Here is a 24,358-nt window from a genome sequence, read left to right on the forward strand (position 1 = left end):
CCTTCGGGTACAGAAAAACGAAGGACAGATGTAGAACTCTTCTAGCAACTTGACATTGCTATGGCATCTGAGCACGTGATCACAGGCTGGCTTCCTCTTCGCACAGGGTATGCGCAGGCCAGTTCAGTCACTGCCACCCTTGTGCAGGCTGCTCATGCTCACTGGGACCACATATGAAAATTCACCCCCAATGAATGAAAAACAACAACGACCTGTCCTTCATTCACTCCAGGCAGTCTGAGAAGGGTTCTGCAGAGACGGGGGCATAGGTGACACTCAGACGAGGCCTCCAGCAGGCAGTTTTCTAGCCCAGAGCTTCTCAGACTTGCATGTGCACACAAACCACCGGGGATTTTGTTAACATGCAGGCTGCCATGGGCCTGAGACCCATTTCCAACCCGGTGAGGTCAGTATGGCTGGTCTGGGATCAGACTATGAGGAGCAAGGCTCTAATTGGACAAAGGCACTGGGGCAGATGAGGCCAGAAACTCCGCTTGCCAAGGCCTGCCAGAGCCCAGCAAAGGGCCCAAGAGCACGCTCACCCCTCGGGACTGGCTGTGAGGAGGGCGGAAGACCGTGCAACACACCTTTCCCCACTCCAGCCTGAGCCTGGGATCCCCAAGGGCCCTTTATTCCTCAGGTGAAGAAACAGAAGCCCTTTCTGTCCCAAGAGCAGCTCAGAAGCCTTTGCAAACCTTCAGAGGAATCGACCTACAGCCAGACCCAAGGAGCAGCGATGTCCTGTGCACCGGCCTTGGCTGCTCGCGCTAGACTGCAGCGGGACCTTGGACAGTGATGCCCTGGGAGGCTTGCCGCACACACGTGTTAGCACTGCACTTCTTACCTCTTAATAAAGGAGGGCTAAAAAAATCTAACTAAGCGCTAGAAACCTCTGAGGAAGGCGCGTAATGTGGGTCACGCCAGGAGGGCATAAATGGCCCCTTGGTGGCCATTCCCGCAGCCAGAAAGGGCCCCGGGCAGCTCACCTCCAAAGTGAACAGTCCCTGCTTCCCTCGGGGAACCCTCAGGCTACCTGTCCTGTTCCTTGGACATTCTTTTTTTTTTTTTTTTAATACATTTTATTGATTTTTTACAGAGAGGAAGGGAGAGAGATAGAGAGTTAGAAACATCGATGAGAGAGAAACATCGATCAGCTGCCTCCTGCACACTCCCCACTGGGGATGCGCCCGCAACCCAGGTACATGCCCTTGACCGGAATCAAACCTGGGACCCTTCAGTCCACAGGCCGACGCTCTATCCACTGAGCCAAACCGGTTTCGGCCCTTGGACATTCTTGACAGTAGAGACCTTCCTCCTTATTACCCATCTCAGTCTCTCCTAACTTATTGGCACAAGGACTGGAGGACTATGTACGTAATGAAGAGGCAATTCCCAGGAAAAGCTCCTGTTCATTCAGGGGGTTCACGCAGCCATTCATTTATGGAGCAAGTGCCACCTGCCAGGCACCATCAGGAAGTGGGCATACCGCCTGGACTCAGAAGCCCAGGGCCCTTTCCTCCCCCTCCTCTGAGAAGCAGGGAAAACACGATAGAAGAGGCCAGAGAGCTGTTAACTAAGGCAAAGGGCACTGCCTATTCCTGGAGCCCAAGGGAAAGTGAGTGCACACAGGCACTGACTCAGGGAAAGTCGGCCCCAGGGTGAGAATGGGCGTTTGCAGTGGATGGTACTTGACAGGGGCTCCTCACTTGAGTCACACAAGGCGAAGAAAGGCCTGAGGGTTCCTGACGTACACAGACAGCAAGCACAGTCAGAGAGGGGCTTATGGGGTGCCAGCCCACCTCCAGGGAGCACCAGGCTGAGAGCCTCCTCCGTATCTCAGAGGGCTCCCATGAAACCACAACCCTTCTCCTTTGCAAAAACCAAATCACATGCTCCTACCTCCAAACCCCACCCTGTGCTATTTCCCTCCATGATGAGCCCACCAGCTTCTCTCCACCCAACCATGCCCTTCCCTCTCCCAGACTTGTGTTTAAAACAAATCTCCAGGCACTAAAGCAGGGTTTCTCAGCATTCAGGGCCTGATAATTCTCTGTCTTGGGGGTGTGTTGTCTATTGGAAGATGTTTAGCATCATCCTTGGCCTCTACCCAAAAAATGCCAGTAGCACCACCATGCTCAGCTGTGACAACCAAAAATGTCTCCAGACACTGTCAGTGTCTCCAGGGGGACAAGATCATCCCCCTCTGGGATGATTTAGGGAGCACTGCACTAGCGGGATGGCCCACAACCCTGGCTGCACCTGAGAAATACCTGGGCAGCTTGTAAAACTCACCCTGCCTGGGCCCCACACACATTCTGATTCTGGTCTAAATGCCATAAGTAAACAAGAATGTCTGTCACTTTAGAAGCCCTTAATGTTCCTTTAATGTGTTGGCTGGGTCACCCCAGGAGCATGAGCTATAGCTTTTCCTTCCTCTCTCCACAAAGTTCCAGGCAGAGCTCCAGGAGGTTTCTCCTGTTTTATGCTAATCAGGAAAGTTAGGAAAGTTAGTGAGCCTCCTTCACCCCTACCTCAGATGAAGAAGCCACTTTTTAAAATAGCCCCAATTCAACAGCCTATGACAAGGAAGAATTTACAAACTTCCAAACTTCCAGAGGAGGTGGAGGGAACAGAATGTAGCCACCTGATTTGGGTCCTGGTGACCCCCTCAGGCTCTGGCTTGGGTGGGAGGAAGCTGTCGAGTGGCCAGGGTGCCAGCTATGTATACTCAAGTTTCCAGCAGGCGTGAGGCTGGGGGTCAGCAGCAGCGGTAGGAACTCCGGTCTACCAGACGGAACGCTGCTGGTCCCGTCAAGCTGACAGCGATTTGAGAATCAGCTCCTTTCTGAGCCGGAAAGTCTAGGATCTTTTCCCACACCTTCCTTACAAATCCCCAGGAGGATCTGGAGAGCTGACTGAGAAGGGCCTGGCCAGTGTTACCAGATGTAGTCAGGCCTGTGTCCTGCCTCCGCTCCTCCCCACACCTGAGGCTGCCCCCACCGGCCACCCTTTCAGACAAAGACAAAGAGGAATGCAATTTCAAGGGGGAAGAACTGGTTATTAATCTCTATCATCTTCCCTAAGAAGTGGAAACACATTCAGCGCTCACTCATTCAGGAACAAACACAGAGCGAATACCTTCTGAGTGATCTAAGCGCTCAGAGGGAGAGGGGCCATGCCATCTTTCCTGAGGTTTATACTTGAGTCAGCTCAAAGATGGGAGGGGACTCCAGGGACCACACTCCCCCAAAGACAGCCGAGGCGATTCAAGCTCCCAGGTCAGCTTTCTCACGAAAATTCACGGGCTAATGTGTAAGAATGCAAATTGCCAATGTGGTTACATTACATTCAGTGAATGATTTAGAGTTTTTTTCTGAGATTTTCCTTGCTTGATCTTCATTGCCAACAGGATGAGCAAGCCTTAGTGATCGGCTTCAGGTGGCCCTGGCCAGCTTGTTAAAATCTGTCGAGGGCGCTGAGGCCTTCCATTCTGAGGTGGCCGGCGGGACAGAGATTTTTTCCAAGCTTCCTCCCCTCCCTCTGTTACACGCATACACACACCCGGTTGCCTAGAGACTGAACACATTCCTGATGCTTACTCTTCTTTTCATGCTCCAGAAGCTAGCTAGAGCTTTGGAAACGGGGCCTCCAGGAAGCGTGCGGAGGCAGGGGAGAGTAGGGGAACCCGGAGTGGCATTTCCTCACACAGTCCCGCCCCTCCCCATTGCCCCCCCCTTTCTCCCCAGATTTGAAAGCCCCAGCAGGCTGGCACTGAAGGGCTCCCACAGGGAACAAGGCCCCCTTTGAAAGCTGTGTTTACCCCAACCCAGGGCTGGGGTTGCCATGGCCACGGGCCACCTTAGCAGCCCAGAGCAGGCCTCAGGCCAGGAACTCGCCCTGACCTCCTTCTAGGGGACCCTACTGCCCCCAACACCCCTTTCCTGAGCCCCCACTGCTGCTAAAAATGCTGATTTTCTTTTTTTATTATGTCCTTTATTTTATTTTTAATGTCCTAAATTATTATGTCCTAAATTTTATTTATTGAATTTATTGGGGTGACATTGGTTAATAAAATTATATAGGTTTCAGGTGGACAGTTCTATAATCCATCATCTGTATACTGTACTGCTGGCAATGCTGATTTTCATCAAGTCCTCGGCTGAAAACAGAATCCTGAAGGGAACCACGGAGTATGAAAGCTCCTCCCAGACAATCCAAGCGGCTCCCCTGAAAAGGGCCAGCGCCTTGGCCTGCCTGCTGCCTGTGGGCTGGAGAGAGGTGGCCCAGCCCGGCTACACCCGCCTCCCGCTGCCCTGCCCCCTTGTCCTCCGACCCCTCCAGCTGCTAATGGCGATGACTTATTTATGTAATTCATTATCGCCTCATCCGGGAGCCAAGCAGGGCCAGTGAGACCTCAGCGGTGGAGGGAGGGCAGGAGGAGCCGTCCTAGGGCTGCGGGCAGCCACCACCGTGTGGCCCAAGGACAAAGGCAGAGGACCAGGCCTGACAGCGTCTCCCTGGCCCGGGAACTTCAACCCTCGCCAGTCCCGCATTCCTCCATTGTCCCTTCCCCAGAAGCCAGAGGGAGCCGAGCCTCTAAATAATTCAGCCCTCAAATTGCTCTGTGGTCAGGAAGGTTCCTTCATTTATTTTTTAACTCTCCAGGCTCTGCAGTTTCACAACGGAAAGTACTTGAATCCCAAACCTGGACCTGGTTTTAGCCCAGGACCGAAAGTGAAGGAGCCACTAAACTTCTAGATTTCTACAGTCATCCGGTTTCAACAAATTGCTGGGCCCCACCCACAGTGGCTAGGAAGCAGGGGGGGAGGGTGAGGAGGGGCGCAGGCACTCCAGGGGCTCTGTCTGCACCAGGTTGCCCCTCTTAGTGCTGGCAGAACTGAATGAATAGAAAGACCCAGGACAGCCTGCTAGACTTGCCTCTGTCAGCAGTCTCCCCCACCTCCGGCCTCCTAGCCTCTCTCAGGCCTCTTCTTGCACCATCACCCACCCCTATCCAGCCCTCATGTTCATTCTAACTCTTATGGGGCCTGGGCACACACAGCTGTAGGGCCCTGTAATTGGCCAGCTTTACCTTTTATTAATAATCTGATGGCCAATTAGTTGATATTTTATTGAGCACTCCTTTCATGTAATCCTCACAATAACCATATGAGGTAGGTACTACAAATACCCGCATTTCACAACTGAGGGAACCGAGACTCAAGGAAGTTAAGAAATTTCCCCAGGTCATTCACCTAGCAAGTGAAGAACAAGGTCTCAGACCCAGCTGTCTAATTCCAGACTCCATGCCTCAACCCCCACATTACATGGACATACGCACATGCTGCACACACAGAATCTTCAAAGAGCAGAACTAACTAAGCACAGAGAGGTAGAGTGACTTGCCCATATTCACACAGCCAGCTGGGGCAGCCAGTTGGACAAGGATCAAAGTGCCATAATCAGGGCCAACATCCTTTTCATATCACACAGTTTCAACTACAGAAGCACCCATATGTGTCCACGTGAGAGCAGACTCTAGGTACTCTCTGTTTTGCACCGTAATGGTCTAATGGCCTGTAAACCTAGCCTGACCACTGGCAATGCTCCATGCTGGTCCAGCCCCCTCTTTCCTCTCTCTTAGATCCCTGCTCCATGACCTTCCAACAAACAGCTCCCCTGCCTCCACCAAGACTTTTAAATTCTCTCACACAGCATTAGAATCTCTCCCATCCCCCTTCAGGGCAGTGCAACCTCCAAGATTCATAACCAGAAACCCCATACCACCACACCAGCTCGCATCTATGCAGCACTTTACAGTTCTCAAAGCTTCCTTGCAGATAGTATACTAGTGACTGTAGGTAAGCTTGGCACCTATTTGAGGACTGCCTGCAGCCCCATTCACAGGGAAGGCTCCCCCAAGCCTCAAAGGAGCTGTCCTCCAGGCTACAGCTGATTGGACCAGCGGGAGACCGCTCACACAAATGGGCCAATCAGGTTCTTTCCCCAGGAATTTGAATCAACATTCTGGGATACACTCAGTCTGGAGTAAGGCAGGTATAGCTGGAAGCTGATCACCGTGCTATCTGGCACACATGGACAGAAGCAGTGGCACTCTACGGCTCTAGGCACTTAGGAGGTCAGCCATATTTCTGCCCTTGATCCTTCCATTCCCCTGTGGCTTCAAATAGCTCAAGTTGGTTTCTGTTACTTGCAATCGGTTGAATCTGAACTAAAAGATAGGTTGGATTATGATCCTCCTTTTATAGCTGAGGAAAGCGGCTCACAGAGGTGAAGGGACTACATGAATGTCACATGGCCAACATGTCATAAAGGAGAGCATAATCCCTGCTATGTGACTTTCCTTCAGTGCCATCCCATGCTGGCTTCCCCTGGTTAAAGGAAGTGGCAGGTGTTCCCTTCCTGTAAGTGTGAAAAGGCGGTAACTGAGGATCAATGATTAGGTCAGAGGTACTCCAAAAGACTAAAGCCAGGGACAGAAATACAAAACCCTCTCCATGAAGATGGCCCTTTGCCCGCCCCTCTAACATGTCCCAGTCTCCCGTGCAGTTAGGTTGGAGCCATGTGACTAGTTCTGGCCAACGAAATGGAAGTGACAGCTGTTAGTTCCTTGCCAAGACAGTCAAAAGCCAGGGGCTGCCTTCATCTCTCTCTTCCCCTCTTGTGGTAACCTTGAAGGCCCATATCCCAGATGGTGTGGCTACAGGTGGAGAAGGACGGCCTAACCCACATCAGACCTTCCACGAGTGCAAATTTAATCTAGATTGTGTCAAGCCACTGGGATGTTAGGATTTGACTATTCACAGCATCGTCTAGCCTCTCCTGACTGAAGCGGACTGATTATTCAACCTGGGCCCTTCAGCACATTGCTCCGGTTTGCAGGATGCTACATTTATTTGTTCAAAATTCATTTAGCAAATATTTCTAGAGCACCAATGTCAGATGCTGTAATGGGTACAGCCAAGAGCACAAGAGTAAAGAAGGCCCAATCCCTCCCCATAAGAAGCTCCCGATCTGATGACCCCCAGGCACCGCTTTAGGACTAAAAGGTACATCGTACAGGTGTGAAAGCAGGACCTCCCACCCTGCCACTGGCTGAACTGGGCCTGGAGGAAAGGTAAGCTGCCAGGAGGCAAAGACCGTTTGTCCCAGCCACTCCAGGAGGGTGGCAGCCAAGAGTGCATTCATACCAGGCTTTCACACCCTGGGCTCGACCAGCTCCCCTCCTGCCAGCTTCATGGCCACACACAAGTGTTTCCCTTGCCCTGGGCACAGAACAGAGGAGAGAAGGCATCAAGGAGGGGTCATCAAGACAGCAAGTAGCTGTAGAAATAGAAATAGCAAAAGATACAGCTCAGCTGCCCTCATCTTCCTCTGCAGCAGAAGTCTCCCCTCTGGAAATCACCCCTCCACTTCATTTATTTTAGCCTCAACAGTCCCCAACAACTGAGCTTTACTCCCCTTACCCCCAGAAATCATCAGTCTGTCATGAACTGGTGTCTCGCTATACCCTCCTGTAGGCACAAGAAGTCACCATATACAGCTGTGTGGGCTGTTCACTGTACAAGGTGCCCATCCAAAGGGGTGAATGGCTGGATCCAGCCTATGCTCTGCTTACCAAGCTCTGCACCCGGGGGAAAGGGTCCCTTTTAATTCAAACAAAGATATCAGCTCTATGCTGTTGCCATAGAAACAGTGAAGCTGGAGCTTCCCCATAAGAAGTGAATTTTGGGGATGGGTGCCTGGGAATTTGCTATACTAACCTCTCTACTTTCCTGTATGTTTGAAAATTTTCACGAATAACAGGTTAAATTAAAAAAAAAAATGAAATGTTACTTGGGTGAGTTATAGGTGGTCCTCTAATAACACTGTCATTTTATTCAATGTTTCGTTATAACGTTGATGAGATGCCGGAGGAACTTAACTCTATATCAATTAGCCCAGTGGTCGGCAAACTCATTAGTCAACAGAGCCAAATATCAACAGTACTTCTTCAAAAGAGACTCGCCCAGGCCGAAAACCAACTTCTGCGCATGGGCCACGAAGTTTCAATCGCACTGTACGTGCGTGCCCGCATGTGGTGTTTTGTGGAAGAGCCACACTCAAGGGGCCAAAGAGCCGCAGTTTGCCAACCACTGAATTAGCCTACGCTAAGACTGGTCTCGTTATATGTTGTTCTGCCACAGTCCCGAGAGCCTGCAGATGACGTTAGAAGTGAAGACTTGCAGTGCTTTACCCCTTAGCCCGCAGCCTCAGTTCCCACATCTCAAAAGACAATCATCCCTGGCTCACAGGGTTGGCATAAAGGCTCAATTCAATTAAGTGAACTGCTTGACAGAGAGCAAGTTCCCTTACAAATGGGAGCTATTAACAGTAGCTGCTGCAGGAAGGAAATCGAGGCAAAAGGGGGGCACAGGGGCATGGCTGAGAAAAGCAAACGCTCTGGGAAATGTGTGCCAAGAAGCCAGAGAGAGTCTGAAAACACAACCACCCTATTAACGTGCCTGCCTGCGGCTTCCAGGGGGCTGGGCAGATGGAGGGAGTTTCCTTGCAACCTCTCCCTCTAAGGCCAACTTCACATTCCTCTGGGGATGCCAGGCTCAGCTCAGAATCCGAATGGAGGTCCACAGAAAGGTCACAAAGAGGGGCTCAGGAAAGGATGTGCTCCCCAGCCTCCCGGGAAACTCAGAGCACAGGGTAACTGGTAGGTGGGGCTTGGCAGCAGGCGGCATGCCCTCCGGGAAGGCTCCTTTCCGGAGTCCTAGAAGTGAACCAGAGGTCCCCAAGGTGTCCCGGGGGTCAAGCATTAGCACAGGGAGGGCCCGGCCAACTGCACCGGCCAGAGTAGGAATCGCTATTCACATCCCTGAAGGTCAAAAGCTATTTTTGAATTGTCTAGTTTTATGTAATAAATTATGTGAATGTCTTCAACATTATCACTGCTGGGTGTGAATGTTCCCAGTGGTTTGTTATTAGAAAATGACACTTACGCCCCCTGTTCGTTTCCCCTCAAGGTTCATGCCCCGAGCCTCCCAGGATGGAGAGGGCTGAGGGTGGCGGTGACAGGGAGCTGGGAACCATTCCCAAAGCCCCTGGCGGGACCTCACCCTTGGCTCCAACCGCCTGGCCTCTGCCCTGGGAGACCAACACAGAGGCTTCTTCTGGTTTCGGTCAAATGCCATCTCACTCACCCTCGCCTTTCTTTTTTCTTTTACGGAATGAAAGCTAATAGGATGATTCATTCTCTTATTAAGTCGACTCATGAGAAAAATTTGAGAAGTCTTATGGTTCAGCATCACCCAAGTTCCCAATCCTCTCTCAGTTGAACACAGCCTCTCCGTGGCTCACCCCCATACCCACTTCATAGAGAGGCAAGAACAGAAAGTCCACTAAAGAAGCCCATCCTTCACCTTCCCTTTCGTGCCTCAAGAATGCACCGTGCTGGGCAGTTTCCCACGTTTCCAAAACTGTCACAACTGAGGGCTGAGTTGGGATCTGAAGACAGGCTTTGCAAATAAAACGTGATAGGAGAGGGAGGAGACACGTGGCCCTTCAGTCCGCAGACGGCGCAATCCCTCAGAGCAGATAGTAAAAATCCACCCAGGAAACGTCCTTCGCTGTCCCTGCTGGCTCTCTTCAGCTCTGTCCCAAACTTAGAAACAGCTGCTTCCCTATAACTCCAAAAAAAGCTCTCATATGCTCCGTCTCCTCATTCTTTCCAAAGCTGTGATCTGTACACTTAATCTACCTCCAGGCTCAGCTATCCCTCCTTCCTCAGCTTGTCAAGTAAGAAGGCGAACAGAGAATCAGAAGCACAACACGACAACGTTAGAAAGCCCTCTATAAACTCCTTGTACGGGCTCAGCAGTCCGGCTATCTGAGTTTGGATCCCAGCTCCTCAACTCACTGGCTGGTGGCCTTGGGCAAGTTGACGTCACTCTCTGTGTCTTGGTGTCCTCATATGTAAAGTGGCGATAATACTATATCCATAGGGTTGACTCAATAAATTAATCCTCTGAAAATGCTAGAAAGGTTTCTGGCGTGCAGTAAGCACCTACTAAATGTTGGCTATTACTAGACCCTCACAATCCTGTGCATGGCGAGTGATTATTACCAGCTTCATTTAACTGATGTGTCCAACAGCCACTTCTTATTGTGCGTATAATAGCAGATTAACCTCGAGAAAAGTACAAATTAAGAAGTTAAGTAACCTGTTCAGAATGACACAGTCCATACGTGTCTGAGCTAGGACTGAATCTCTGGTCTTGAACTCCACATGCACACGCACATGCACACGCGTGCGCGCACACACACACACACACACACACACACACTTCACACTCGGGCATGGAAACTTGCGAAGTCCCGTGGTTCAGCATCAAAAATGGATTTCAATTCTCCCCCCCACCCCCCCAGAGAGTGGCAGTTTCTCAAGGGAGTGTTGCAGGATTTGCTAAATAAAATTAATTTCCATTTGTTTTCAGATAAAAAAAAAACACACCAAAAAAACAGACCAAGGTGGCCATACAGAAGAGGGTGCCACCCGTCCAAGGTGTCAAAAGACCCCACTGGCCTCAACAACGTTTCAGACTAATAGGGCTCCCTCGGGAGGCTCCAAGGCTGTCAGCGATTTGCAAAAAGGTCAGTGCAAATCATCAGGGAACACACTGTGCAGGCATGGCCGGAGACACGTGGACTTCTGCCAAGCCCATATTTTTTTAAAACATGCACTGTCTTCACCCTTGATAAATAGCAGCCAGGCTACAGAAATATTTCCAATAGACCCCAAAGCCAGCGTGCCTCCACAACTCACTGAAGTGGACGCTTCCAATGTGAGGAGAACTCCTCAATAAAAACATCTAAAGACACCGCGACCTCCCCCGCAGAGGTAACCAACCTGGCGTTCAGGAAAGTTCTAAACACCAGCAGCTGACATTTGTGGAAACAAATGGTTTGGTAAACATACGGCCTCATGCCCACATTTTAATTATAGCTAATAAATGGATTAAGCCCATCTTCTTGCTCTCTTATGAACATTCATTAGAAGCTTTCAGCCCTGGCTGGGTAGCTCAGTTGGTTACAGCATCATCCTGTTATGTTAAGGCTGCAAGTTTGATCCCTGGTCAAGGCACATACAAGAATCAACCAATGAATGTATAAATAAGTAGAACAACAAATTGATCTCTCTCCCCCCCCCTTTCCTCTCTCTAAAAATTAACCAATCAATAAATTCTTTTTTTAAAAGGAGATTTCTACATAAGCACTTTCATAAATGCTCTTCTTATATTTCAAGACTGTGATGAAATCACCTCATGGCCATGCCAGAGGGAACTAGGAATAAAAAGAGTCTGGCATTGTAGCCCTGGCTCTACCACTCACTAGCCACATGCTTGTGTGAAATAACAACAACGGTAATAATAATAAAACAATAATAACAGCAGCAGCAGTCGCTAACACTTATTGAGGACTTACATCTGCCAAACATTGTGCCCAGGGCTTTATAAGTATTGGATCCTCATTAGCAACCATTAGGGACTATTATTACTCCCTTTGCCCAGATCAGGAAACTCAGACTGAGGGAAATTGAGTAACTGCCGCCAGAACACAGCGCCAACTAGAAGAGTCGGACTTAATGTTCTGAGCCACATACCCTATGTCTTTTCAAGGAGCTTAACAGCCTAGGACTCAGGACCACAAACTCCTCTAGGAGACATCTGGATGCTCTTCGAAATCCTTTCTAGCTTTAAAATTCAATGATTCTCTCTTTTAGAAATAAATTGAATTTATGGCTGTGAGAAATAAAACACAGTGATGCTCTGGCACTGCTAAGGTGGAGTGAAACATCTGTGTATGCCTCACCCAGATGCAGTCGGCGGGGCAGGGGTGGGGGTGAGGATAAGAACTGCTGATTTCCTGGGATAATGACGCCCTGTGATACAGCCAGACTGGCCCCAAACCATCTCGTGAAAAATGACCACTTGAGGTTCTTAGAGGATGCACCGACTTGCAAAAGTCTGCAAGTTCTCAACTATCATCAGCTCTCAAACCTTAATTTGACCTTTTTTTTTTTTTTTTTAAGAAAAGTCAAATGCAAGAAAATTCTGCACAGTGCGGGGTGAGTGTAGGCCTTGTGCCATACTTAACACTCTGCTTGCCTCTGGGTCTCCACCTGCTCATGGAAAACTCACCTCATCCAGGTAGTCTGTGCTTTACGGCTTCCCTATGTCCTCCTAGCCCGTGGCTCAGTAGCCCTGTATTGGCACAGGGCTTTGTCCTAACTAGCTGGTATCTTCATGCACTCCCTCCCTCACCACCCAGCCCAGTCTCCAGACACACACTCAGTGGGCTGCCTTCCCTGACTCCATCTCTGACTTATCCTCTTGCTCACCCTGCTCAGCATAGGAGTTCCCTGCCCACCCACCGTGCCACTAGCTGATACAGCCAATGGTGAAACTCTCGCCCAGCTCACACTCCTCTCACTCTCCCCAGTTCACTCTCTCAGCTCCTGGTACAGCCTGAAACCGAAACTAATCTCAGATCTGAACAAAGTGACATCATTTCCTATGCCTGATCATCCTACATAACCACAGAGAATCTTCTCCTCAAAAGAGTTCCAAATCCAGCTTGCTGGTCACCCAAAGGAACAGAGTTCTGTAGGTGACCCCCTGAATCTAATGCTTCCTTTTCTTAAATATATTTCAATTGATTTCAGAGAGGAAGGGAGAGGGAGAGAGAGATAGAAACATCAATTATGAGAATCATCAATCGGCTGCCTCCTGCATGCCCCACACTGGGGATCGAGCCCAAAACCAGGGCATGTGCCCTGACTGGGAATTGAACCGTGATCTCCTGGTTCAAAGGTCGATGCTCAACCACTGAGCCACGCCAGCCAGACAAATGCTTCCTTAATGAATAGGGGATGACAGGGTTAGAGGAAGAAGCAAGAGTTCAGGCCATAGTGTTGTCTGCTGTTGCTTCTCTTCAGTTTGCACAAGTGGATTTAAATTCACCCTAGGAACTACAGCTCACCACCGGATATTTTAAACTCATTGTCCAGCATCAGTTCAAATTTGGCTCATTCTTAATAAGATCCTCTTCTCAGAGCAAGCCTTGTTCTCTTTGGCGGTCTCTATAGCCACCTTGCTGAATGCAGCTTAGATTGCTATACCACCTGCTTTTCCTAAATTTGAAAAATGCAGCCTTTACTTCTGTGCAAGGAACAACAACAAAACTAAAACGGGCAAATAAAGCAAGTCAATATAAATGAACATGTCATCCCATGATGATCTTTCAAAGAACTGTACATTTTGGGAAAGGTCTTAAACCGTGTTTTGTAGATTACCCCTGCTCCCAGCACAATGTTGGGTGCCTTTCTCTGTGGCTGGGGGCATATTATATAATAATACTTAGGTCTTGCCGAGACCGGTTTGGCTCGGTGGATGGAGCGTTGGCTTGCGGACTGAAGGGTCCCAGGTTCGATTCCGGTCGGGGGCATGTGCCTGGGTTGCGGGCACATCCCCAGTAGATGTGCAGGAGGCAGCTGATCGATGTTTCTCTCTCATCGATGTTTCTAGCTCTCTATCTCTCTCCCTTCCTCTCTGTAAAAAATCAATAAAATATATTAAAAAAAAATAATACTTAGGTCTTAAGCGAAACAGAATTGGAAGGGTAAATGTATTTATTGGCCCAACAAGTGGAGGGTAAGAGAGCAATAGCGTTCGCATTGTCTGCTACTTATCCTTCATTCAACAAAGGTTACTGGGGGCCCCATACATATGCCTGAAGCTCTTCTAGGTGCTGGGCCGGCAGGGTGAGTAAGATGACCTGCTAGCTCCAGCTGGGCATACCATTCCCAGGAACATCTGAATAGGAGCTGACGCTTTCTCTAGTTTCAACAGCCAGACAAGCGGTCAATACTTACAGGTTTTCTGCAGACCTCTTCGCAAAGCTTGGTTGGGCTCCAGGGCTGCGGGGCACTCCCAGGAAGCATGCCCTCTGACCGGGATCAGTGCAGGGCAACCCCCTCCCTGGGTTGGTAGATATGGCTTGTGTCTTGGCTCACTAATGAATGGGTGAGCTGGTCACTGTTACTGGGCATTCTTTAGTCACTTCAACAGTAAAATGAAGAGGTAGGCCAGATATCAGCAACCTTCCAGCTCAAAAATTCCAGCTGCTTTGACCCTCCTATCACTAAGCTGACATAGACCTCTCGGGGCCTCTATTTCATCTTCCTGTCTCCAGAGGAAACCTCTTAAACCACAAAGACAAATGGAACTGGTTCCCATTTCTAAAGACCTTCGGGGGAGGCCATTCCCCTCTGCTCCTATGAGTCACTTGTTCTCACATCCTATCTGGAACGTTGTCCTCGTACCTTACTTGAATCCTTCCTCCGCAGCTTGGATTCATTTGCCTCTGGTTCTGCTCCTAAGTACGCAAACAAGAGTGAATCACTGTGTTCTGAGCGGTAACTCTTACGAGATTTTTATTTCTTCTTCAGTAAGTTCACTGCAGGCATTGCAGGCGGTGACTATTAAAAACCACAAAGACATCAAGGAAGCCAATCACACTTCCCAGTCCCTGCCTGATCCTGGCAAAGGTGTTGCAGGATCCAGAAAATGTGACCTTCAGTTAAACTCCCAGTTCACAGAGTGGAAGAAGGAGAATGTCACCGCTCCATGGCCAGATCAAAAGCCCCAGAAATAGCAGCCACCTTGACCCTCACTCAGCTCGAGGGCCCCTCTTCCAGGAAGCCTTCCCTGCCCCAACTCCTCTTCTAGATGGTGAAGCACCCCTTTCTTCAGTGCTTTGCCTCATCGCAGCATTTGCAATGGCGACTGAAGTTCTAGGCTAATATTTGTCTCCCCTACTAGACTGTAAGCATCCTGCAGGCAAGGACCATATCTTAGTGAACCTTGGTACTCAGGGACAGGCTCTAGTAGAGTGTCTGGCACTTGGCTAGGGATTCTCAACAGACTGTGCTAGCTTGAACCCTCCAGACACGTTCCAATGATGCTTGAACATTGGCAGTCCTTCAAGCAGAGCACAAAACCCCTCCAATTTCCCCCTAACCCTTCACCCCCCAAGTCAGTAGGGGTCTCTCTAAGAATTTCTCTAAGGATCTAAACTCTATAGCATGGGCCTCTTAGGTTCAAATCCTGGCTCTGCTACTTTCTAACCATGCAATCTTGGGCAAGTTATTTAACCTCTTTGTGTCTCCATGTCTTGGCTGAAAAATAGAGATAGCCCAGCTTGAATGGCTCAGTGGTCGAGCATCGACCTATGAATCAGGAGTCACGATTCAATTCCCTACCAGGGCACATGCCTGGGTTGCAGGCTTGATCCCCAGTGGGAGGAGAGGTGATGCAGGATGCAGCCGATTAATGATACTCTCTCATCACTGATGTTTCTATCTCTCCCTCTCCCTTCCTCTCTGAAATCAATTAAAAAAGAGAGAGAGATAACATCTCAGAGGACCATGTGAGGATTAAATGAGCTGATCCATGAGAAACATTTGGAACAGGGTCTGACCTATAGCAAGCGCTCAGTGAGTGTTGGAAAGATCATTTCCCAAGCTTCTTACTTCACAGAACCCCCCTAAACCTACAGCTTCAACTCTTCTCTATATATTGCCCCCCACACATACTAGACTCTCTTCCTCCAGGACAAAGTTTAGCATTAACATAAAAAGTCATTCTCGCCCTAGCCGGTTTGGCTCAGTGGATAGAGCGTCGGCCTGGGGACTGAAGGGTCCCGGGTTCGATTCCGGTCAAGGGCATGTACCTTGGTTGCAGGCACATCCCCAGTTGGGGGTGTGCAGGAGGCAGCTGGTCGATGATTCTCTCTCACCGATGTTTCTAGCTCTCTATCCCTCTCCCTTCCTCTCTGTAAAAAATCAATAAAATATATATATTTTTTAAAAAAGTCATTCACCCTTCCTCATTGATTATGATCCTCCCCCACCCCACCTCCACCAGCTTATAAGGCAAACTCTCCCAAGAAAAGGGAGAAAAGTTGGTTCCACAGCAGTACTACAAATGCTGAGACATTCTGTCTCCAACTACACTTCTCTATCCATCACCCTTGACATTTCAGGCTCCCCAGTTCCCCACTGTGCGGTCCCTTATGCTCATAATTTAAGAGCCTCACCCATCCCACCCTCTAAAAGCCAGCCTCAGCCTCTATAGTTCTTATCAAAGATTTGTCTTAACAATAAGAAACCCATATGTAATACCCTTTGTAATACTTTAAGCAATAAAAAGAAAAAGAAAAAAAAACCAATAAGAAACCGCAGAACATTAGCACCATGTGCAGAAATAATAATAGTAGTGTCTACTTTAAAAATGTTTACTCTTGGTTGCCAAATGGGAAGGGATTTGAGGGTCTGGGTGACAAAGGTGAAAGGATTAAGGAGTACAAATTGGCAGTTATAAACTAGTACTGCATAGGGAATATAGTCAATAATATTTTGATAACTATATATGGTGTCAGGCGGGTGCAAGACTTATTGGGGGGATCACTTTATAAGTTATACAGAGGTCTAATCATCATGTTGTACCTAAAATTAATATAATATTGTATGTCAACTGTAATTGAAAAATAGATACAATTTTTTAAAAAGAAGGCTTACTCTTTATCTGTATACATGTTAGATCTCCTTTCACTCTTTTTAGAGCTGAGAAACTGAGGCACTTACAGAGTCATAGAGAAGATGGAGAGCTGGGCTTCTGAATGGGGATGTGTAACCTCAGACCCTATACTCGAAACCACTTCAGTGGTCGGCAAACTGTGGCTCGCGAGCCACATGCGGCTCTTTGGCCCCTTGAGTGTGGCTCTTCCACAAAATACCACATGCGGGCGCACATGTACAGTGTGATTGAAACTTCGTGGCCCATGCGCAGAAGTCGGTATTTTGTGGAAGAGTCGCACTCAAGGGGCCAAAGAGCCGCATGTGGCTCGCGAGCCGCAGTTTGCCGACCACTTTACTAAGCTATGTGGAAATGGGCACAAAGTGGCCGGATTGCTTCCTGGGGGTGGAGTTAGACCAATGGAGCTGGGACTTTTTATCCCACCGTAAATTATACTTAGTGCCATTTAACGAAAGTAAAATGGTCAGTTTTTATGAAAAGGGAGTTTATGTTCACAGGCATTGTTATCGTATTTACCATTAAGCCCTGTTTTAAAGATAACAGCAATGGCTGCATTGTGAGGAGTCCATATGTTGCTCTGACACATCAGAGGTACTCACTGGGAAGCTGGAAGCAGAGGGGATCAGGGAAGCGCTGAGTCAGCCAACACAAACTCACCAACTTGTGGCAGCCAGGGCAGCAGCAGACAGAAAAGTCCTGGCCACTGAGGAATGTGAATCTTTAGTCACTGCCACCGGACCCTTACCTCCCACCAAGACAACTTCCCAGTCACAAGGCAGGGACCGCTGGATCACAGCATCTCCAAGGCCCTCTATGGGTCTTACTTCCCGTAAGTGTAAGAGCCAACAAAACAGCCAGTGCCTCCTCCAGGCCACCTGGTATAGTCGGAAGTGATCCCTGTCTGCATCCCAGCATCCTGCCTCCCAGGCCCTAGAATACTCCTGCCTGCGTTGCTTACTGCCAGGATGGGAATAATCCACCAGCGAGAGTAAATGCAGGGAGCTCTGAAGGAAGAAACAAGTGTGAGTGCTGCTATGCCAATCACTGGGCTCGCTGTTTCAACAAAGTCCCTATGAGCAGAAGAAGGGCTTCTCAATACCAAGGCAAAGAGGTCGTAGAGGGCAGATTCTCCCAAAGGCTCTTCCAGAACCCCAGCAAGTGGAGAAGCCACTAACACCTGAGCGGCACCAGGGCCCTGTGAGCTTGGGCTGAGAAACAGAAGACGGGCCAGGCCTCCTCGGGGATGCACTGGGGATGGGGACAGCCATCTCCTCCAACTCGCACATACCGTTTCCAGTCCAGAGGGATCCCAGGAACCTACACTACGTAGGCCCTGGTCTTGAACAACTCTACCCCGGTCTCCTCAGGAGGAGAGTCTTTCACATTGAAACTTTCCACCGAAGCACATTCTCCCACCTCACCCCCATTTTCCTGAGGATGAACTGGGGCTCCTCAAGCACCTGGCTCCTATACGCAGTTGAAACACCAGCATCCCCATCCCTTAACATCCCGTATTCACCTCTAATCTGATAGCCCTGTGGCCCGGCCCAGTACCCAGAGCCTTCCCACCACAGAGACAGCAAAATCAGCCCCTGGAGAAGGGCCCCCATCTGTCCCATCCTCTGGCTAGCTGTGAGGGAGCTAGAATCTGGTCCTGAGTTTACAGGTCTCCATGGCCCCAAGCCCAAAGGGGCATGAGCAGGTCATGAGAAAAGACCACCTGACAGGTCTACTCTTCACAACCCGGCCACAAAGGAGGGAACTGATCTGATGGCCGAGGCTAGACCCCAGACTAGATCAGGGATCTTCATAGGGTCCCAGTTCTATCGGGCATAGTAACCCTCTGATATCGCACACAGAATGTGTCCCTGCACATGTGCACGTTGTTGGGGGCGGAAGGGTGGGAAGGAGTTAGAAGTTTTATCTGATTCTCAAAGGGGCCCATGTTCCTCCCTATTCATCATCCCTAGGCCATCCTAGCTAGCCTCCAAGGTCTCTCTCCAACTCAAGGATGTGCCCAGGCCCATGGCACCACTCCTGTTCTCTTGTCTCCACCCCCCTTCCACTGCAAAAAGTGGACAGGGCGTTTCAAACGCAACCCTCCTGCGCACAGCCTTCAGCTTCCTGGTGACCTGCACCAGGTTTCTCTCTCCATCCCAGAGATGCCACTCTCCATTCGAAGAGGTCCCAGCCGCAGAGAGAGCCCGACTTAATCCCACAGGAGCCAAATCTCAAGAGATGACTTCCTCCCCGAGGGAGGTCCTGGGGTCCCGCCCTTCCTTCGGCACACCTCGCTAACTGCGCCCAGGCTCTAAAGACGAGCATGCTGGGCAAAGAAAAGCAATGAACGGCCAGAACATCTTCCTGAGTCCTTTCTCTTGGGCCAGGCGGTCCAGGGTGTGGCAGGGTAACCAACAGGAAGGCTTGTTCCCGCACCCCATCACCCAGCATCTTTGGTGAAGTTCCTGCCTGAGAGTCAGGTGTGGAATGCGATGGATGGTCTTCCTGGTCCTGTGCCACCTCTACTCCACCTTATTTCTAAACGCCCTGTCATTCCCCTCACACTCCACTCTCACCCCAAAAAGAGGAAAGAAAAATCTAAAACCTCTCTCCCCCTAAAACAAACTCCTCTCCAGGAATTTAATTTCAGTATCCATTTCTTGGAGCTAAAACTTCTTTTAAGGGGAAAAGAAATGGGCAAGCCATCCCTAGGCGTAAGGCAACCATGCCAGAACATGAAGAGGAAAGAATGAATTGAGGCAACACCCCCTCCCCACTCCTCACCCCCTAACCCCCCGCCCCGGCCAACAACCCCCCCCCCCCCCCAGATCTTGGAGTCCGGGGCGGGGAGCAGGGGCGGGGACAGTGCTTTCTGAACTTTCCCCAGCCAGGACGCCGGGAGGTGCAGCTCCCAGGGGACCGGGTGGGACCAGACCAGGCTGGGGAGACCTGTGACATCGGCGGGGGCAGGAAGTGAACCTCCCATCCTCCTAAAAGGAGCTCTGCCCCCAGCCGGCGCCCCGGCCAGCCATCACCAACCTGCCAGCGTCCCCAGCCTGGGGCACCGCGGGGAGGGGCGCACACACAAAAGGGGGAGCGGCCGCGTAAGGGGCTCCGGGCGGCGCCTGCTGGGGGAGGCCTCGCTGCCCTGCCCGGCGCCGCCCGCCCGCGCCCACCCCTCCATCGCGCGCCCCGCTCCCAGTCCCCGATGCCCGCGCGCCCCGCGCGCCCACGGCCGGGAAGGAGGTGGGGGCTCGGGAGGGAAGCGAGGCCGAGCCCTGCCGCACGCGGCCGAGCGGCGAGGGCTCCGGGGAAGCCGCGGCGACAACGCGGGGAATCAAACTCGCGCCGGCCCGGCCCTCCCGGCGGGGGCTCGGCGATCGCGATCGGTGCCCGAGAAGGTGGGGCCGCCGGGCCGGGGCCGAGCCCGGGATGGCGCAAGGGGCGGCCAGCGGCGGCCGCGCCCGGGGACGAGGGGGAGGTCTTACCGAGCAGCCGCCACGCGCGTCCGCGCCCCGCGGGCCGGTGGGGCCGGCGGGCTGGGGGAGGGGCGGCGATCCCGCGGCGGCGGCGGGCCCGGCGCGGCGGCGCGGCTGGGGCGCGGGAGGCGGAGAAAGCGAGGCGAGGCCAGCTTCCTAGCGGCGGGCGGCGAGAAATGCAGCTGTCCTCGCGCGCCTGCCGGCGGGGCCACAAGTGGGGCCGCGCGGGGAGGAGCGGGGCTGCGGCGGGGCGGGGGCCCGTGGCGGAGCCCCCAGACCCTCTCCGACGCCCGATCCCTTTCTGGAGCGCAGGGCCGCAGGCACGGGCGTGCAGCCGGGGAGCCACGCGGGGGCGGGCGCGGGGGGTCGGCGGGTGAAGATCAGGAAATCCTCGCCTTGCCCTCTGCCCTCGCCCCAGCCGCGGTGACTCCCGGGCTGTGGGGCAGGATGGCACGAGCCAGGAGCCTCGGGATCCCGGGCGAAGCTGGTGCGGGCGTCCTGCCTCTCCAGGCTCCGGGATAGGCACCGGGAAGGCGCATCCGGGAGAGGATGGGGCGGGGAGACCCGAGACCTCAGCTCCGAGGGGAACCAAAGAGCAGGGCTGCCCCGAGAAGGTTCGGGATGTGGACCCACACCTGGGGCCTGGGACAGCTGAGGTGTGGGGCCGCCGGGGAGTTAGAGCTCGGGAAAGGAAACAAAATAAAATGCCGAGGTCAGAGGAGATGGTGGAAGGAGGTCGGGAAATCAAAGACGATTCCCCACTCACACCATCGGCTACCACCTGCCATCTCCCCATCTCCTCCTCAACATCCCTGGCCATCTCAGGGGTTTCTGAGACCTGCGAAGATTTCCCACAGAACTTGTTCAATAAATGGGAACTCAACTTTGGCTGATATTTTTCCATGTGGTTTGGTTTCAAACTCCACTTTGGGGGTTGGTAGGGTGGGGCAGGTGGTGATCACCAAGCACCTGGTGGGAAGAGGAGCTACCTAGGCCCTACTGTGGTCGGAAAACTGCGGCTCGCGAGCCACGTGCGGCTCTTTGGACCCTTGAGTGTGGCTCTTCCTAAGCCTTAGGAGTACCCCCCTAATTAAGTTAATAACAATGTACCTACCTATATAGTTTAAGTTTAAAAAATTTGGCTCTCAAAAGAAATTTCAATCGTTGTACTGTTCATATTTGGCTCTGTTGACTAATGAGTTTGCCCACCACTGAAGGGGATCTGAGGAGGGGGACGGCCAGAACGCAGTTCTAGCTCTGCCCTCTGACCACTTGCAAAAGGCCTGTGCCCTCCTGGACAAGCCTGCCTTAGAGACCCACTGACCAATCTGGCCCAGACCCCAAGGAGGATCCCCTGTCCCCTCCACCTCTGAGGGCTTACAGTCCCCTAGCTCCGCTGAGAGACATCAACGTTCATCAGAGACAGCTGATGGTAAAAACCACAAACCAAAGCGCCCAGACACCAACGTGTTTCCCTCATTTGCATGCCAAGGGAAACTTTCTTAAGCAAATTGGGAACCTGAGAGGGGGAGAAACCTCAGAACCGTACCCTCCTTCGGGAGACCCCACAAGAGGTTAGTATGTTGAGTGGAGTTCCAGGACTGGGTCCCAGGCCCCTCCGGCCACCTCCTCTCTCCCATCCTTTCTCCCCATGCTCCTTCACTTGAAACCCCAGGAGTGATCCCATCAACCCCCGGTGAAAGATTTTTCATCTAGAGCAGTGGTTCTCAACCTTGGCTGCACATTAGAATCACTGGGGAATCTTTTTTAAATCCTGATTTCTGGGCCACATCCTCCGAAAATTCTGTTTCTTTGTTATGGGGTGAGGCCACAACATTAGTAACAAAGAAACAGAATTTCCGGAGGATGAGGCCCAGAAATCAGGGTTTTAAAAAGATTCCCAGGTGATTCTAATGTTCAGCCAAGGTTGAGAACCACTGATCTAGAGGAACTGGCCCATGCCTCCATGCTGACTCCTGGCTGCTGTCCTGAGATTGTGACTGAGAGCTCAGGATTTGTCCTGCCTGCTGGCCGTCTAGATGAAGTTATCATGTGTGCTACCTTACACTTGCCCACAGGGCAGTTCATCTGCCACTTTTCTGCTTACTGGCATCATCTTCCCGGTCACCTTGGCATTTCCGGGGCTGGGAAAAGGTATCTGCAAACATGGAGATGTTTGTACTCCACTCTGAGTGCTCATAAAAGCATTTAATTCATTATTGATATAGTTACCAAATGAAACCGGTCACTGTAATGGACGCTCTTCCTTGAAGAACTCTTCCTTTCAGAGCCGTCTTCCTAGAAGCTTTCTTCAGACCCTTTTCCTGCCTTTTAGACCCCTGGGTAACCTCCCTACCTCCCACCAGGGCCTCGGAGCTGAGTTCTCCAGGGTTCCAGGCCAGACCTCCCTCCTGCGTGCCAGCCCCTCACGCACAGCTGCCTCCAGAGGCTCTCCCCCTGCAGGTTCCTCAGACCCCTCACTGCAGAGACTAAAAGTGAACTCCAACTCACAGCCCTTCCCTCCCCAAGTCTCCTCCTCATCCTCTGGCTTAGCAGCTGGAAACCTTAGTCCTCCTGTCCCTTTCCCTTGATTCTATTGGTTACCAAGTTCCATGTATTCCTCTTTCACTCATCCAACAATTGTTAACAAATGGTACACAAGAGCATGTGCCTGAAGCTTAAGAACCAGCCACATTGTCCCAGCCCCAGGTGACTTCCATTCCCTCCTCCAACCACAAAAGGCAGTTTAACAAGACCCAAAGTGGAAAAGAAAGTGGGGTAGACATCCAGACAGTTAGGGTAACCCTATTCCTTTCTCCAGTCTCACTGAATTGACCGAGAAACTGAGGAAACTTTGAAAAAAATTGCCCTGGCTGGCTTGGCTCAGTGGATAGAGCGTCAGCCTGCGGACTGAAGGGTCCCAGGTTCGAATCTGGCCAAGGGCATATGCCTGGGTTGCGGGCTCGTTCCCCAGTGGGGGGTGTGCAGGAGGCAGCCAATCAATGATTCTCTCTCATCATTGATGTTTCTATCTCTCTCCTTCTCCCTTCCTCTCTGAAATCAATAAAGAAATATATTTTTTTTTAAAATGGTGCTATTACTTGGGGGTTTTGAAAGAAAACATGGGTGAAGGTGAAAGCAGTGACCCCCCCCCCAAAAAAGTGACCCCCTTCTGGGACAATAACTAGATGGATGCCTGTGGGATTGCCAATCTCCACCCCATTTTAGAGAAGGCTCTCTGGAACCCTCACCCCTTCCCAGAATGCCGCGCCAATGTCATGCCTGTGGCACTTTCTTCGGACCTTTCTATTCTTGCATAACAAACTGCCTTCTTGCAGTCCCTTTGTCCATCCGGCCAGCCTATCTATACAGCACATGGTGTTGTGGCTGGTCTCTGTGTGTGCCAGGGAGGTAGGGGCTGTCTTCTCTCTCAGCGCCTGAACCTCCCAGCCCAAGGCCTAGCCGGCCCAGGAGTGAGTCAATATTTGCCAAAGGGCTGACTTCTGACAGGTGGGCGAGATATGCCTGGCTTGTCCTCAGAAACCACGTGTCTTCCCTGCACTGGTAATCCTTTGTGAGGCTCCAGGGGTCCTGCCCTCTGTACAGAGGCCACCCGCTGGTCTTGTACAAGGTGGTGAGGTGGAGAGCAGGCACAGATAAATGGAATTCCATGTAACCACTAAACTTGCTTTTAAAGTATATTTAATGCCTATAAAAATGTTACGATGTTATGAGAAAAGGAGGCTATAAACCAGTACATATGCAATATGAGCCAATTTATTTTTATTTCGTTATAAACATAGAAGAAAATATGCCAACATGTTAACAATTGTTAGATGAGGGTTTTTATAGATAACTTTTATTTTGTTATTGGTATTTTTCCAGATTTCTTTCAAATTTCCTCCATTGGCCATAACATTCCTTTAAATCAAGGATGTCAAACTCAAAAGCTAACACGGGCCAAATAAACGAGGCATGCAGCCCACGGGCCACGAGTTTGACATGCTTGCTTTAAATGGTGTGTGTATATATGTGCCTACATTTAGCCTTCAAGATCTATATGATTAGAAGGAAGTTAAACATAACTAACTTTCCTCCATGATTATGCTTAACTTGGGCTATTTCGGTCCAGTTCCATGACCATCCCCAAAGATGAACAATATGTACTCCTCTTCGTCCCCCAAGTCTAAGGGGAAGGGAGATGTGGAACAG

The 24,358-nt window shown here is 50.9% G+C and overlaps 1 protein-coding gene across 2 annotated transcripts in view; it reads right to left on the reverse strand.

Moving 5' to 3' along the window:
* CUEDC1 (CUE domain containing 1) overlaps window positions 1-20,615 on the reverse strand; it is a 75,634-nt gene extending 55,019 nt beyond the window's left edge. The window contains exon 1 of one of the 2 annotated variants that reach the window (XM_059669578.1): window positions 20,156-20,615. The gene's annotated coding sequence lies outside the window, so the exon portion shown is untranslated. The remainder of the gene's footprint in view (window positions 1-20,155) is intronic. The other variant, XM_059669577.1, reaches the window with a different exon arrangement.
* Between the last annotated feature and the right edge of the window lie 3,743 nt (window positions 20,616-24,358).

Source organism: Myotis daubentonii, chromosome 16, assembly GCF_963259705.1.
Source record: "Myotis daubentonii chromosome 16, mMyoDau2.1, whole genome shotgun sequence".
In the NCBI taxonomy this organism is placed as follows: Eukaryota; Metazoa; Chordata; class Mammalia; order Chiroptera; family Vespertilionidae; genus Myotis; species Myotis daubentonii.